Below are 18,548 nucleotides of genomic sequence, written 5' to 3'. Positions count from 1 at the left end.
GTTTGTTCAAACATTCAAGAAGGCTATCAAGGCAATGTGTAATGAAGATATACCCCTACAACACAAGGTGGACAACTTCTTGTTTGCCTACCGGAATGCGACACATGCGGTTACCAACCAAACTCCAGCCATGATGTTCTTCAATCGAAGACTACGATGCCGCTTGGATTTGGTTAAGCCGAACGTCAGAAGAGATGTGGAGAACAGGCAGTTTCAGAATATGAATGAAAGGCCGACCAGGAGTTTTAAGATAGGTCAACCAGTTTTGGCCCGGGACTACCGCACAGAGAAATGGCAGCCAGGAACGATCTGTACACGGCAAGGACCTCTAATGTATACCGTGGACGTTGGAGAAAGCATTGTAAGACGCCATGCTGACCAGATTCTAGAGTCACTGGAAAACCTCAACTCCACACCACGATCTGATACACCTGACGATGAAACCGAAGTACCAATTGCATCTACCGCAGAATCGGTGATATTGGAAGCAGATGAACCAAACAACGACATTGATCCCGACTCAACCTTGCCAGAAGAACCTGATATCCCAAAGAGGCGTTATCCAGACAGAATCAGGAAGCCTCCTCAAAGACTGCACTTATAATTGCTTAACTTCAACTAATGTATCTAGCAACCATAATTGTAATTAGTTATTATTTAGTTGTTAAATGAATGTTATGTACTGTTTATCTAAAAGGGGAGGAATTTTTGTGTATGTCCCTTTAAGGGAATAACTGGTCTCAGACTGCAGTACCAGCAGTGACCATCCCTGTATAAAAGGCCCTGGCAGTCTTCTGTAGTTTCAGTTTCCAGATTGTCTCCATTCAGTAAAGACTTGTTAAACCAACTCCTGCATTCCGTGTCTCCATTAACACACGGATTTAATAGCCGGGAGCAAGCGGAAGCCAAGCGCTGGCAGCGCAAGGAGCGCACGTCAACCCAAGTACCCCACCCACCCGTCCCTTCAACCACCGTCTGCCCCGCCTGTGACAGAGACTGTAGGTTCCGCATTGGACTCATCAGTCACCTGAGAACTCATTTTTAATGTGGAAGCAAGTCATTCTCGGTTCTGAGGGCCTGCCTAAGAAGAAGAATGTAAGAAATCACACAACACCAGGTTATAGTCCAACAGCTTTATTTGAAATCACAAGCTTTCGGAGCGCTGCTCCTTCTTCAGGTGAAGTGGAGAAATGCATAAAGACACAGCTTATATAGTCAGAGAATCATGTCAGATGTTTACAGGTAACCTTTCCAACTGCCATTTATCGCACCTCGGCAGAGAGATAATCACAGCAGTCAAAGGTGTGAATGGTGTCCAAACAGGTCAGTCAGGGAAACATTACATCAAAGAACCTTCTCCAAGGTGGCCTTCGAGACACACGACAACGCAAAATCGTCGAGCAGAAACTGATAGCCAAGTTCCGCACCCATGAGGACGGCCTTAACCGAGATCTTGGGTTCATGTCACGCTACATGTAACCCCACCTGATGCAGGGTCATCCAGACTCGAGTCGACATTGGCTTGTTCTCTCTAAACAGATGCGGCTGGACCTGCTGTGATTTCCAGCCAAAAAAAAAAAAATGTTTTTTGTCTGTTTTTTTGTTTTTCATACAGAGCCCAGCATCTGCAATATTTTACCCCTTGTGACCCCACCTCATTGTTCTTTGATGTAATGTTTCCCTGACTGACCTGTTTGGACACCATTCACACCTTTGACTGCTGTGATTATCTCTCTGCCGAGGTGCGATAAATGGCAGTTGGAAAGGTTACCTGTAAACATCTGACATGATTCTCTGACTATATAAGCTGTGTCTTTATGCATTTCTCCACTTCACCTGAAGAAGGAGCAGCGCTCCGAAAGCTTGTGATTTCAAATAAAGCTGTTGGACTATAACCTGGTGTTGTGTGATTTCTTACATTTGTCCACCCCAGTCCAACTCCGGCATCTCCACACCATGGCTAATAAGAAGAAGAAGAAGACAGAAGGAGGTAATTTGGCCCTTTGTGTTTGTACCGGCTTTTTGAAAGAGCTATCCAATCGAACTCTGTCTTGAAAGCTCCAACTGTCCCAGCAACGACAGACGTTTAGGGGAGAGAATTCCAGATTTCTGCTACCCTTTGTGAAAAAGAGCTTCCTGATTTCCCTCCTGAATGACCTTGCTCTAATTTTAAGATTCATGCCCCCTTGTTCTTGATTTCCCCCACCAGAGGAAATAGTTTCTCTGTATCTATCCTATTGAATCCTTTTAACATTTTAAACACTTCGATCAGATCACCCCTCAACCTTCTAAACTCAAGGAATACAAGCAAAGTTTACGCAACCTGTCTGCATAATTTAACCCTTTAAGCCCCAGTATCATTCCGGTGAGTCAACTGCAGAAGTAGTTGTTAGCACGCATCGAGCAGCCTACCACTGATGGTAGCCTTGACTTCAGTATCAGGCCTTTAGTACAAAGGGAGTGTATCACTGCTTATAGAGGATTTGAAGAGGTAATAATGCCATACACTTTACAAACTTGGGATTGATTTCCCAAGACAGCTGTGTTGAGGCTGCTGCCACGTATAGATGCCTTTGGCTGCCATTTTTCCTGGCTACAGGATGGGCCAAGAAGGAAGCATGCTCATATAGTCCAGCAATGTGGGGTTTTCCACTTGTTGGTCTGCATTAAGTTTGATTCAGGCATAAGGAAGTTCAATGGTAGAAAATGATAGTCACAATTAATGACTTGTAAATAACTGCACGTACTTCTCTCCTAGGCCAGATGCAGTCAGACAAAATGGCTGCTGGCATTATTTATATTTATCAGCTGTGGCACTGCCTCCAAAGGAGGAGGCCAGGACATCCACCTCTCACGATGCTTCTCTGCTCCTCCAGAGTACAGAGCTGCTACCAGTTTGAAACTGGCTGTGAATTAAACTTCATTTAAATGTGTCCTTTGAGTTGCATCCTTTGAGTTGCCGATGAAATGTTATCACCCTCACTCCTACCTCTATAAACAACTGCCTACGGCTCCACAGCCCCAAACACCTCAGCTCACAGTCTAAATTTATCCTCCAGTTTCTTATCAACGCACACCTTTTTAGGAGGAGTGGTTAGTGGGATTGATTCAATTTTTATTTATTTTTTTCCCCACATTTTCTATCTACTGGGTTAGTGGCCCTGTTGAGAGACAGTGGTTAAACGTGACTGGTTTGGGCTGTGCAGATACTGCGCCTAAGAAGAGCTGACACCACTGTGAGAGGCTACAGACATTGATGGTGAGGCAGGGATCAACAGCGGGCCTTGGATGACATGCATGGGGCCAGGAGGTGTCGATAACACGTGGGATGGGGTCAGAATGTATAGAAAAAGAATCATCCATGAGCAACTCGTGAGAAATGAACAAGAACTTTCAGAAATTTTCCTTGAAAGATCCACTTCCTCACTCACGCCAGTACTAAAAATAATCCTGAATTTTATCTATATTTAACAAGCACGAGGCAGTTTATACCCATCAATTCCTGTTTAAAATTACCCATGTTACAGTTCATGCAGTTAGATAATGGCTCGGATTCTGCGCTCAGCGGTTAAGTCACGCCGCTCGCCGCCGACCTCGAAGAAAGCTGCCCGCAAAGATCTAGCGATCTCTGTGGTGTGGATTTCACCTTTCTCGAAGTTAATTTCATTCTGGTGCCACCTATAGGGGATCGCCAGCGTTCAGCAACAGTGATGTCATCAAGCAAGCTAAGCAGCCAAACACATTGAAGAATTCTCACAGACAACAAACCAGGAAGGAAAAAGCACTGATTACCCTTCACTTTTTAATCATTTTACAGAGAGCGAAATAAAGATTGGGATCAAGGTAGAAGCTGAAATATCATAAACAAACTTTAAAAAATATTTATTTTAAAAATCAATGCAGTTTTTTAAATCATATTTGTGGAATGTCAAATTTCTCTACTATGAAATTTGTTTTTTCAGGGCCAGAGAGGTTGTTCATCAGTAATTATGTCTTAGTACGTTGTCAAAAACCCAGTTACACCTTACACAACAAGGCAGAAATTTTTCAGGGGTTTTTACAGTGTGATTAGAGCATAAAAAGTGGATGTTCACATCAATTCCAGTGGTTTCTAAGATTTCCATCTGTGATGACTTCAACAGCACCCTGGCGAGGAGTGGGGAATCACTGACAGAAACTTCTGAATTTCCGTGTTTAACTGTGCATGTGCGGACACCAGAAGTTGCTGTCAGTTTCACAGAGTAATGACCGCGAACGCTGACAATTTCGCCGTCATTACAACCGCAAAATCCAGGCCATTGTGTTATCTTGATGTATCTTGTGCTTTCTAAATATTTATAATGAAAGAGACACCTAGTGGTTTCAGGAAAAGATTGCATAACTGAACTCATTTATAATCTACTGTTTGAAAAAGCGCATTGAGCTCTCCTGGTGTTCTGGCTAACATTCCTCCTCCAAACAAACCACCAAAACCAGATTATCTGGTCATTCTTTTACTTGCTATTTCTGGGTGTAAATCGGTTGCCGTGTTTGCCTACCTAACAACACTTGAAAAGCAATGCTTTGGTTGTAAAATACCTTGGGATGTTCTCAAAATGTGAAAGATTCAATATTAGTTTGCTTTTTTTCTGAAATCTCTCTGCATCTTCAATGTCTTAGTGAACATTAGTAAACTAATAGATAATTCATCCCATTCTACCATATTGCTAATAGTTAAGTGAATGAGAATGTCCATTATTTAGAAGAGTAAAACACTATAGAATGAAGAGTACTCCATCTCTCCTGAATCTCCTACTCGAAAGCTTGTTTGAAACTCTTCTGAGCAGCAGGAGAAAACCTAAACTTCAATCTGCTTCCTCACATTCTGGTGAAGATCCAATTATTTGTATCAGGAAATCAGCAGGGAACATTCAGTTAACATCTGTCGCGGCCAAGAATCGGCTCTACTGAGTCAGTGGGGATGGTATACTGCTGGTCCCTGAATATGGTTTTGTAGCTGTCACTTGGTGCTGACTAGCAGTGTCCTCAAGTTTGGTTTTAACTGACAGCCCTTCCCAACATCAGTGAGATTTACTTGGCCAGTTTTATGTTAATGCAGTTATATATTGATGCAATAATATTTGTGTCACAAGTAATGAGAATGCAGATGATTTCAAGGCAGTTATCTGATTGGGAAATTCAGGTTACATGATAAACCACAAGAGCAAAGCTTGAGCAGTTTATAGGTTCAGCAGTGACATCTGAACCCCGAGGAGGGATTACAGCCTTGAAGTCACTCCAGAGTATCTCTTATTTTTATAATCTGCACTGTAAAGTTTATGGGTAGTTTTATTTAACTTTTATATAGTTTTAGGTCTGACCTGCTTGCTGACAGCAGCTTTGAATGTTAATCCGAGTGACCAGTGTCACTGACTCATGAAGACATCAACACTGAAGCATTAGATTAATAATTGTGATTTAGTCACTGTACATTTCGTAACAAGTAATGGATAGTTGATTAAAGTGAAATATTCCCAGCAAATGGTAGCATAGGGCACTGAAAAGGGTGGCCGTAGACCAAACAAAGGGTAAAGATGACATCATAAATTGTAAGAATGAAGTTTGAATGGTTTGTTAATTTGTTAAACCCTAAGATTGGAACGCAGCCAATGATCCTCCTACAGACATCCAGCCTTTTTTTTATTATAAGGAATATCTTTTTCTTTTAACTACCATGTCTTCTTTCAGTGTCGCCAGTTTGAGCTGTCAGGATATCGGGTGTTAACAGGATAAAGGTTATTTTGGATGCATCATCCCTACAGTAATATAAACTGCTATTTCACTGCTGATGGTGGAAATAAGACGTTCCTTTATAAATGTTGTAACAATTGCTCCTGATGTCACAGCATCTTCTTCCTGGTGACACGTTTCAGATATTTAAAAACAAAAGCACAAAGTTACATTTTCAATATAAATAGAAATGCCTGGAATAACAAAAATCTGGTTAAAAACAAAATATTGGAATGACATCACCAGGTCAGTCAGCATTGGAAAGAAAAAGATAAGCAAATGTTTTGGGTGGGAATAGTGCTGATGATGGGTCCCACCCAGAGTGATTTGGATGCTGATTTTGCCCCCTATGAATTTTTAGAATTTGCCATTTTGTTTTAATTTTTAAAGCACTATTTTGTAGGAATTAACGAATTCCTACGACTACCGGAGATCGACTCGAGAGAACAATCAAACCGGTCTTTACTCAAAGGAGATGCCACGAGGACTGACTGGGCAGCCCCGTGGTTTGCGACGTGACGTCATTGCGTTTGCCCGCGTTTTCCCGCGCTCTTAAAGGGGCCACGCCCGTACATGCAAACTCTATATACAAAACACAGTAATGCCTAACACAATGGTACAGGTTTAGGCTGATGTTAGAACATTGTTAAAGAGAATTATATACAGTTAGCCAGAGTCATTCAGTGGTTCTGCCACATGCGCCCCCCCAGAATTCGCTTTAATGGACAAAGTCAAACGGTGAGGGGGTCTGACAAGCCTGTCAGAACGACTCCTGTACTCTCGAGGCAGAAGCTGCTGGGCGGCTGGCGGTCTAGCGGGCGGTCGCACTTGGTCTGCCGTAACAACGATGGGTGGCCGACCCCATCTCGGCGGTTGTGCTGTCTCGACGGGGCGGTCGAGGTCCAAATGTGCTGGCTTTAAGCGGTCGACCGAAATGTGGTCCGGTTTACCACCGACATCTACCGTGAAGGTTTTGTCCCCTGCTTCCAACACGCAGAAGGGACCGGTATATGGGGCCTTGAGCGGATCCCTATGTGCGTCATGGCGAATAAAAACGTATTCAGCCTTGTGAAGCTCCGTGGGAACGTGTGACTTCTGCGGCCCGTGGTGCGACGTGGGCACCGGTGCGAAACATCTGGCCACCTCTTGGTGACTAGCAAGCTGGGCAGATGTGGACCATTGCTCCGTCGATGTTGGTAGGAAGTCCCCTGGGACCCGCAGCGGCTGACCATACACAAGCTCCACTGATGAAGCGTGAAGGTCTTCTTTGGGGGCCATGCGAAGGCCCAACAGGACCCACAGTAGCTTGTCTGCCCATCCAGCGTCCTGGAGGTTGGCTCTCAGGGCGGCCTTCATTGACCGGTGGAAGCGTTCGCAGAGGCCATTCGCCTGTGGGTGGTAGGCTGTGGTGCGGTGTAATTTGACACCGAGTCCTTGGACCACTGCATTCCAGAGTTCGGAGGAAAACTGCGGTCCCCTGTCTGACAAAATATCGGCGGGTACTCCGAAACAGGCGATCCAGGAGGAAATGAATGCCCTGGCCACGTCCGCCGAAGTAGTGGATGACAGGGGGACCGCCTCTGGCCATCTGGTGGTGCGGTCAACCATGGTCAGGATGTGTGAAAAACCATGGGAGGGTGGGAGTGGTCCTACCAGGTCCACGTTGACGTGGTCAAAACGTCGCTCCGGAACTGTGAAGGCGGCCAACGGAGCTTTGATGTGGCGCTGTACCTTGGCCTTTTGGCAGACCACGCAGGTGTTGGCCCAGTCGCGGACATCTTTATGCATGCCATGCCATACAAATTTCGCTGACATCAGTTTCTGAGAGGCCTTCATTCCAGGGTGTGAAAACCCATGTATGGCGTCGAACACTTGCGGCGCCAGACGACCGGCACGACAGGGCGAGGATCCTGTACGGAGACGTCACACAACAGCGTGGTACCTGCCGAATGGAACTTGACGTCAGCCAACTGGAGGCCAGTGATGGCCGTTCGATAAGCTTGGACTTCCGGGTCTGAGGCTTGGTCCGCTGCCATGAGGGTGTAGTCGATGCCCAAATGAACCGTATTGACGATCGCACGGGAGAGGCAGTCTGCCACCAGGTTGTCCTTACCGGCCACGTGCCGTATATCCGTGGTGAATTCGGATATGTAGGTCAGTTGACGCTGCTGTCGGGCTGACCACGGTTCGGCGGTCTTGGACATCGCAAAGCTCAGCGGCTTATGGTCCACAAAAGCAGTGAAAGGACGTCCTTCCAGAAGGAACCGAAAATGGCGGATGGCCAGAAAAAGGGCAAGCAACTCCCGGTCGAACGTGCTGTATGCTCTCTCGTTCTGCCGTAGTTGACGGCTGAAGAATGCCAACGGCTGCCACATCCCGTGCACCCACTGCTGTTGCACGGCACCGACTGCGTAGTCCGATGCGTCGGTGGTGAGGGCGATGGTGGCTCCTGGCAGCGGGTGTGCCAGCATAGTCGCGTTGGCTAAGGCGCTTTTGGTGTCGGCGAACGCTCGGGCCATGTCATCCGTCCAGTCTACCGGGTTCTTGCCAGTCTTGCCCTTGAGGGCCTCGTACAGGGGCTGCATGAGTAGTGCCGCCTTAGGCACGAAACGGTGGTAAAAGTTTACCATGCCTAGGAATTCCTGCAGGGCCTTTATGTTCTGCGGGCGTGGAAAGGATGTTACCGCCTCTACCTTCGAAGGTAAAGGATCCGCTCCCTCTGAGGTGATGCGATGCCCCAGGAAGTCAATTTGGTGCAGGCCAAACTGACACTTGGCCGGGTTGATAATCAGGCCGTGTTGGCTGAGGCGTCGAAAAAGGGTGCGTAGGTGACAGGTATGTTCTTCCTTAGTAGGACTGGCAATTAGAATATCATCCAGGTAGACGAAGAGGAACTTGAGGTCCTGCAGCACGGAGTCCATCAGGCGTTGTAAAGCCTGGGCGGCGTTCTTTAACCCAGATGGCATCCGTAAAAACTAGAAGAGGCCGAATGGGGTGATGACTGCGGTCTTCTGGACAACTTGTGGATGAACTGGGACCTGGTGGTAGCCCCGGATGAGGTCGACTTTTGAGAACACGGTGTTCCCTGCCAAATGGGCAGAGAAATCCTGGATATGGGGGATCGGGTACCGATCAGGAGTGGTGTCGTTGATGGCCGCCATCCGTCGCCAGGCTTCGGGACAATATGGAGGGGTGAAGACCAGGGACTATTCGACCGGCGAATAATCCCTAACTGTTCCATGGTTGCGAACTCCGCCTTTGCGACCACCAGCTTGCCAGGTTCTAGGTGCCGGGCCCGCGCGTAGACTGGGGGGGGTGCCGTTGGTGGTGATGTGGTGTTCGACACCATGTTTCGTGGCTGTGGAGGAGAACGTGGGTCTTGTCAGGTCGGGGAATTCGCTGAGCAGGCGAGCGAACTCATCAGGAGTCGGGAACGCACAGGAGACGGTGCGTGACGTAGTGTTACTGCGGTAACACGGAAGATAATTAAAAGTTGCTGCGTTGATCAGCCGCCGGTTCCTAACGTCGACCAGGAGGCTGTTGGCGCACAGGAAATCTGCGCCGAGGAGGGGCTGGGAAACTTTGGCCGTAACAAACTCCCAGTGAAAACGTTGCCCCCCGAGGCACAACTCCACTCGCCGTCTGCCGAAGGTCCGAATTGTTCCGCCATTGGCCACTTCAAGGGCAGGGCCGTGATTCCCCGTCTGCACATCGAGGGTGGACGCGGGTAAAATGCTGTGCTGCACTGCGCTCCGGTGTCGCACAGAAAACAACGACCAGAGAGAGTATCAGTGATGAAGAGCAATTTTCCCGCGTTGCCGATTGCCATCGCGGCCGCGGGGTGCCCGTTAGACCCGTTCCTCGGTGGTCGCAGTGCCAGTCGTTGTTTTTTTTGGGGGAAAACTGCAGGGAGGGCGGCAACGCTTCGCTTTCGCGCCAAACTGCGCGTGGTAGAAACACAGCCCAGCAGGCGGATGAGCTGGGGCGGGGGATGGGTGCCTCGTGGCGGCGCAGTACTGCCGAGTTACAGCGAAAATTTTGTCAGCCTCCGCAGCGAGTGTTGCGCAGTCTTCAATTTCAGATCTGGCCAGGGCAGCTTGTACCTGTTCAGGCAGTTGGCTGAGGAAAATCTCGCGGAATAGCAAACATTCCTGTTCTGAGCCCAGGAGTGTGAGCATTTGGCTTATCAACTCTGAAGGCTTGGAGTCCCTGAGCCCAGGCATAGCGAGTAATCGACGGGCGCTCTCCGATTTTGTGAGCCCGAAAACCTGCAGTAACCGCGCTTTGAGGGTTTCATACTTGCGCTCCGTTGGGGGGTTTTCGAGGAGGCTGACGATCCGAGAGGCGGTAGAGCTGTCGAGTGCGGAGACCACGTAAAGATATTTGGTCTGATCCGCATCGATGTTCCTCAGGGCGAACTGGGCCTCGACCTGAATAAACCACGAGGGTGCTTGCTGCTCCCAGAACTGCGGTAGCTTTAGCGAAACGGCGTTCACTTCCATGCTGTGCTCTTCTTTTGTGAAAACGTTCACAAACATGGGGTCACCAATGTAGGAATTAACGAATTCCTACGAATAACGGAGATCGACACAAGAGAACAATCAAACAGGTCTTTACTCAAAGGAGATGCCACGAGGACTGCCTGGGCAGTCCCGTGGTTTGCGACGTGATGTCATCGCGTTTTCCCACATTCTTAAAGGGGCCACGCCCCATACATGCAAACTCTATATACAAAACACAGTAATGCCTAACACAATGGTACAGGTTTAGGCTGGTGTTAGAACATCGTTAAAGAGAATTATATACAGTTAGCCAGAGTCATTCAGTGGTTCTGTCACAATTTCATCTTTTTTCTCGCCTGCGTAGTATAAATAGAATAGGTGGTGACTATAGCTGCTTTTATACTACGCGACACCTGTGCCAGCGCTGTCAGTTCCTGACACACAGGTCAGCTACAACATTAAGATAAACCTGCAGGGACTTGCTTTGGCCGACAGCTGGGAACACACATCCTTTTAACCATGTCTTCTTGACAGTTAGTCTTAGAGAGTCCCAGTTTACCCAAGTACTGCAGTGGGCTCTGCAAACAACCATATATTGGGAACCAGTGGTGATAAAACGGGTCTCACATAGTATAGAAGCAACTCAAGTGTAAACTATCTATGATTTATTTTACTGGACAGGATCACACACATACCTCTCACTCTGGGCTTGATGCTTTGAGTTATGAGATAAATCTTACCATTTAAATTTCACAGGGCCTCACTGTGAAAACAACTTCCTAAATGCAAGATATTGAAATCAAGGCTGACGGGTCCATGGTTGATAGTCCATCTCATTTATTTTCCTTCTCTTGTTTGCTTGGGGCTGTTGCTGGAGTTAGGTCCTGTCACTTGGGTAAAGAGATGCACAATCTGCACCGTTTTCAGTCTCATTAACCCATTTAAGTGAATACCTAGTTTGGTAGCCTGGCAAACGTACTTTGTTCATATTAAACTGCTGTCCTGCTGGTGCGATCTCTTGTGAACTGTGAAACTTTGATAGAAGACAAACACATGTCCCCTGTACTTACCTTATATCTAAAATCTTCACTCTGTGGCGTTGCCACATTGGGGAAACACTGTGTGTATGTAGATAAACCTGTATAATCCCCTTTTAACTGCTGTATTCCCCTCCCCCCGCAAGACAGTTGCAAGCTGAGAGGAATAAGGCACGTTCAGACTTGCCTGCTGCTGTTAGAAGGAAAACCAATCAGGTTCCAGCAGGTGACCAATCCGTGAGTCATCACAGGTTCGTGGGCTTCACGAATTCAGTACTGTATTGTGAGAGTTGGAGTAAAGACCTATTTCTTGTAGCTCGCTGTGTTGTCTATTTCTTTATGTGGGAGACCGTAGTCCCCCACAACTCAACCTTTCCACTTCTTACCTGCCTTTTATTTTTTTTTATTTGTTCACGGGATGTGGGCGTCGCTGGCAAGGCCAGCATTTATTGACCATCCCTAATTGCCCTTGAGAAGGTGGTGGTGAGCCGCCTTCTTGAACCGCTGCAGCCTGTGTAGTGAAAGTACTCCCACAGTGCTGTTAGGGAGGGAGTTCCAGGAATTTGACCCAGCGACGATGAAGGAACGGCAATATATTTCCAAGTCAGGATGGTGTGTGACTTGGAGAGGAACTAGGAGGTGGTGGTGTTCTCATGCGCCTGCTGCCTTTGTCCTTCTAGGTGGTAGAGGTCGCGGATTTGGGAGGTGCTGTCGAAGAAGCCTTGGCGAGTTTCTGTAGTGCATCTTATAGATGGTACATACTGCAGCCAAGATGCACCAGTGGTGGAGGGAGTGAATGTTTAAGGTGGTGGATGGGGTGCCAGTCAAGCAGGCTGCTTTGTCCTGGATGGTGTCGAGCTTCTTGATGGTTGGAGCTGCACTCATCCAGGCAAGTGGAGAGTATTCCATCACACTTGTGCCTTGTAGATGGTGGGAAGGCTTTAAGGAGTCAGGAGATGAGACACTCGCTGCAGAATACCCAGCCTCTGGCTTACTCTTGTAGCCACAGTTTCTGGTCAATGTCGACCCCCAGGATATTGATGGTGGAGGATTCGGCAATGGTAATGCCGTTGAATGTTAAGGGGAGCTGGTTAGATTCTTGCTTGTTGGAGATATTCATTACCTGGCACTTGTGTGGCGCGAATGTTACTTGCCACTTATCAGCCCAAGCCTGAACGTTGTCCAGGTCTTGCCGTATGGACTGTTTCAAATCTGAGAAGTTGCAAATGGAACTGAACACTGTGCAACCATCAGCGAACATCCCCACTTCTGGCCTCTTGCACATTCCCAATTTTCATCACTCCACTATTGGCGGCTGTGCCTTCAGCTGCCTAGGAACTAAGCTCTAGAATTCCCTCCCTAAACCTTTCCGTCTCTCTACCACCTTCTCGAGGGCAATTAGGAATGGGCAATAAATGCTGGCTTTGCCAGCGACGCCGACATCCCCTGAATGAATAAAAAAAACCTCCCTCTCCTCCTTCAAGACGCTCCTTTAAAACCTACTTCTTTGACCAACCTTTTGGTCACCTGTCCTAATATCTCCTTATGTGGCTCGGTGTCAAATTTTGTTTGGAACGTTCCTGTGAAGCACTTTCGCACGTTTTACTACGTTAAAGGTGCTATATGAATGCAAGTTGTTGTTGTTGATGATGTTGTACTTTATTACTTTAATTGTAGGAAATAGGCACAAAACTTTGCAGCTTAAAACCAGTAATTCAACAAATGCAAAAGTATTTACTGGGCAATGATACTACCTGCCGAGAGAGGAAGAGTGTGAAAACTTCCCTCCTGGCATTCTGTGCGGTCTGGTTAATTCAATACAGAAGGTTGAGGCACAGCGACAGCAGCTCTTATATTCCTGGCATAAGCATAAAATTCTGGCTCAAGTGCCTTACAGCTCTTGTGATGTTGTTGCAGTCATAATCTTAGAAAGGACTGACAGCCCAGCCACATCAGTGCTGCAAAAGATGGACTCTAGCACAGACAGGACAACCTCTTTAAGTCCAGTGCTCTGTGTGGGAGCGAAGTCTGGGAGCAAGAGATGGGCTTCATATTAATTCACCAATACTGTGTGACGTTAAAGTGAATTTAAATAAAACACTACTTAATGTGCAAAATGTTTGGTTGTTTTCTATTCATTTCACAGGTTTCTCAACTTGCTTTTACTGGTCTGCCTAGAATTTAGACGGTTAAGGGGTGATTTGATCGAAGTTTTCAAGGTATTAAGGGGAACTGATAGGGTCGGTAGAGAGAAACTATTTCCGCTAGTTGAGAAGTCTAGAACTAGGGGACAGAGTCTAAAAATTAGAGCCAGGCCTTACTGTAGTGAAGTTAGGAAACACAAGTGGTGGTAGAAGTTTGGAACTCTCTTCTGCGAACGATGGTTGATGCTAGGTCAATTGTTAATTTTAAATCTGAAATTGATAGAGAGGTATTAAGGGATATGGGGCAAAGGCGGGTATATGGAGTTAGGTCACAGATCAGCCATGATCTCATTGAATGGTGGAACAGGCTCGAGGGGCTAAATGGCCTACTCCTGTTCCTATGTTCCTATCTAAGGTTAGCACATTAACTTACCTAATGCATTGAGAAAATGTTCTTGGTATCTACAAAAGCCATCTGTAGTTTCTGCTTTAAAAAAAACAAAACTAGAGATTATAGGTAACCTAACGAAAGCTGGCCTATGTGTCTGTATTGTGTTGGCAAAGTGTCCCCTTTCTCTCATTACAATTTTATACTGACTTGTATTAACAGAGTTTTAGTTAAACAGAGAATGTTGGCTTCTTATATAATTTGAGAGTTCTTATAAGCTATCCTATAAATATAAATGAAAGGCAATTTGCCTTGTTAAAAAACCAGTGTCTAAATTTTTCAGATTACAGTACATTTGAGTGTGGGAGAGGTAATTTGATTCTAATAATGAATGACTGTCATTTCCTAAATATCTAACGGTGCAATTTTCAGATTTAACTGTGAAGGCACTTGCTAAGTGTGGCTGTATTAACAAGCGAGTTATTTATGTAGGGAAGATAAATACAGTGCAGGGATCAGCTGGTGATTGTTCAGGGCAAAGACATTGCTGAGGATTCCAGACAGGCCGTGAGTTCATTCTTTTTCTCAGTTGGAGACAGCTGACCCTTGCTGTCTTTGTGAAGTTTCCAGCACACTCTCTCAAACTAACAACCACTCTCCCTTCTTCCCCGGGTAATCAGAATGTTTTGAAGAAGCTCTCATATTTCTGCAAAAACTCTGATTCATTGCCAGACACATTTCACGAGATATGTGTGCTGTCACCTTGGAATAAATTAGTTATAAGTAAAGTGTCGTGCACAAAGGCTTTCTTTTATCTCGCTGACTCACTCACTAACTCTCTGACTCACTCACTAATTTTCTGACACTCAATGACTCATTTTTACTCTGTCTCTTGCACACTCTCATTCTCTCGCACCCGTTCTTTTCTCTCACTTGCTAACTTCTGTGACTGTTGCGAGATTGTTTCACAAAGTGTTGTGTTTTCTACTTCAAATCCCCTATATTCCTGACATTCCAATGAAGGTAAATTTTAGCCTGTAGCTTTGTACGGATTTGTTTTCCCAAAATCGCCCACAGGATGTTGCACCTCTTTAATCCACAGAATCTTTTTAAGAAGGTTTTTCTGTATCTTTAGAAAGGCAAGTCTGAACATTTTATAAGTTGTGTATTTATATAGATGTTTCTGGATTCATAGGAATATAAGAAAAGTTCATCACAAGTAAAGACCATTTTGCCCCATCGAAGCTTGTCCCATTATAGCTTTCAGCTGCATTTTCAGCCCCCTTAATATTTTTGCCTCTACTGCTATATCTGGCAGCTTATTCCAAACATTTATCACTCTTTAAGTAAATATGTTCCCCTTAATATGTTTAAAATTTACTTTTCACTAATTTAAATTTATTGGCCCTACTTTTTTGGCTCAATTTGAAGTAATATTTTTGGGTTTACTTTAACTACGGTATTAAATATTTTTTCTACCTCGCCTAGGTGCTCATTAACTGCCTTCTTTCTAGATTGTCGAGTACTTTATGGTCATTCCCCTTGCACTTGAGATCAATCTTGCTGCTCTTCCCTGTGGCTACAAGTGTTGACATACTGTAGAAGTGTAACCCGACATGAACATTCCTCGCTCAGTATGGTATATTTAGCCTAATATAACATTGTTGCAATGATTTTTTTTTTAAAGTTTGCTGATTACTCGACTTGAAGCCTACTTTGCTGTGGCTTACATCGTGTGCAACTGTTAAGGAGTACGTCCTGCTGAATGGAACAGTTTGCAAAAAGTAAAATTAAGAACTGCAGCAGAAAATAGCATAACTGTTTTGTATATACTTTGATTAATTATGAGGTGTGGACTCAAGGATTAGCTACACTCTCTGGAAATGTCTCCTGTTGCCCATAAATGCAATTTGTATTTATTTTTAAGTCACCTAATTGTCTCTGTGAGTGAGGTGGTACTTGCATGAAGTGGGGCCTCAAAATGCTACACAAGTCCAAATAGATTTAACAAATATAGCCGGGGATCAAGTGTACGGCCGTGTGCTATGATAATTGAGTTTTATGCTTGTTATCCTTGTCAGAAGCAGTGAATGAAACCTCACTTGAGATGGAAATAAACGATTGGTCAGGCTGCACGCATGTAGTTTTCACACAGTGAAAGGGAAATTACTGGGAGAAACTGTTGTCTCCTTATTGGTGACTGGCAGGGTTATTGATTAACTTTCTGTCGGGGTCAGAGTCCTTCAGCACTGTCTTCCTCAAAGGGCCACTTTCAGGAAAGCTTCAGCACCCCACCATAGAGAGGTACGTCCATGCCTATGGTTTTCCACTCTGTGAGCTCCCAACATGTTAGGGCTCTTGATGTTAAATGTGCCAAGTGTAAAGCCAGGCATTTCTCCGCAAGATAGAGGAAGAAAAGAACTATGGAACAAATAGGGAGGAAACCATGCTGAATTCTACAGCTCTGGGGCACCCTACACCTGGGTGCATCGTGGACAGAGCCCCAGAAACACAGGGCAGCAGGTCTGCCAAGAAGCACAGATGAAGGGGAATGGAGCACAAATAGCCTCTGGGCCATATTGTGAGTGGCTCTGCTTTATGATATTGACTGGGCTGTTAGGATTGGGCACTTCAATATTATTCACTGGAATATCTCTGGACAGAAAATCTTGTATATCATTATATACTAGTAACCATTATATAGATTTACACCACCCTGAATTACAGAATATTTATTACAGTATCAATAATGCCACATGTGCTACAGCCCAAAACTGATAATCCATGAGAGTGGAAGTAACAAAACCAATATTAATTAAAACTCTCCACTACAGACTGTCTATGGTATCATGACCACAGAAATACAGCTGACAGTGCTTCTGTTGAAAACACACTCATTACAAAAATGAGAAAATGTATTTTTCCGGAAAGTTTAAATGTCACAAATTGGAGTGTGGAGGTCAGTGCACCTGGCATGATTTTCTGTTCATTAATTTCAATGGATGGAATAATCTGCGGGTCCCACTGATGTTGGTGCCCAAATGGCCAATGTGTGCTCCCGATATGTGAAACTGTGCTCTGCTATCAGTGCCTCTGCTGCGTTCTCAAGGGGCTCAGCTGTTACTGTCATTTGTCCCTGTTCTCTCTCTCTATCTCCCCTTTACTCTCCCTTTCAAGCGAAACAAAAACCCAAGTGAACACTTTTAGAAGGCAGGGCTTTTCATGCATTGGCTGTGTGAAAAGGTGCAATCTATTGCCCCGTGGTAGTTAACAGCCACTGCACAAGTCAAAAGTTTCTATCAGGAGCCCCTCCTCCTAATGTTCCCTTGCCTGCTCTCACTGGAGAATGAGAAGGAGCAATGTGGAATCCTGGCAACAAACATTGGCAGCCAACTGGCCAGTGAACAGCGCAGAGGCACAGAGGGTATGCAGTGACTTGCTGTACTGGAGGAAGCAGTGGCGGAAGATAGACGGAGGCAGGCAAGCAGGTGGGGGTCAGTCATAGGACAATTTCTCTAGGTCATCGTATATATTTGCAAAAGATTGATTGCCTGTGCTTGTTGGAGGAGTCCTGTAAACAGAGGCCCAGGCTTACCAGGGAAACACTGACTGACATTTGTGAGGTGTTGATGTCTTGTTTTGCACACTTTGTACAAAAATAATAAATTGCAGGACAACTGAGTATTACAGTTTAACTCTTTTATTAAGCATTAGGTCTGTGATCTTAATCATAGCAGCACTGGTGGGGAAAGCCTGGCATTAGGACCCCTAGCCTGGGTCTTCAAAACAATAGTAGTCCTTACAGATGCCTGCAGGCCAATGACAACTCAGCATGTGATCACATGTGAATATAATAGGTATTCCTTACAGATGCCTGCGGGCCAATGATAATTCAATATGCAAATGTTACATCCCCTTTTAAAAGAAAAATGTTATGCATTACTTTTAAACCTTCTACATAATGTTCTCGGTAGCATAAACACATAAGTAAACTCAGCATTTAACTAGCACTGAAAACATCTCAACGTTTCAATAACGATGTACAGTTTTTTTTTTTGGGCAGCGATCCGCCTACACCCTTTGACAGTTCACAAGTCAAGGATAACTCTAAGCTTGACTTCGCGTCCCGACCTTGTGTGGTATGAAACTGAGCATGCTCCTGAATCGGTCAACAATTCAGGTTCAGGTTCAGGTTTAGGTAAGTATGATGTGTTTTGTGTATTGCTCTGTTCATCACACTCTGTTGAACTGATCCTCTCGTCGGAATGACGGTGTTGTTCCTTGGTGTTCAGGAGGTGCCTGTGATTGCGGCAGTACACCTGTCCTTCTGGGGTGCGGACGTAATACAATCGCTCAGTGTCAGCTGGCTGGATGACGACTGCTGGCTTCCAGTAGTCATGCTCCTGGATTCTGATGGATTCTCCATTGTGCAGCGGCGGCAGTAGTCTAGCTGACCTGTCATAGTATCTCTTTTGGTGTTGCTGTCTCTGTACACGTTTTGCACGCACTTGCTTGCAGCTAACGACCTCTGGCTGCAGCTGCTGGTTGGTGCTTGGAAGGATTGAGCGAAGTCTGCGGCTCATCAACAGCTGTGCTGGTGACTTGAAGTTGTCAACCGGAGTGTTGCGGTACTCAAGGAGACTGATGTAGGGGTCTCTTTTGTCCGCTTTGGCTTTGTCCATGAGTGTTTTTGCAATCTGGACAGTTT

The sequence above is a fragment of the Somniosus microcephalus genome, chromosome 21, assembly GCF_052327205.1.
Source record: "Somniosus microcephalus isolate GS21.2 chromosome 21, FLI_Smic_1.0, whole genome shotgun sequence".
NCBI lineage: Eukaryota > Metazoa > Chordata > Chondrichthyes > Squaliformes > Somniosidae > Somniosus > Somniosus microcephalus.
This window is presented reverse-complemented; position numbering follows the sequence as displayed.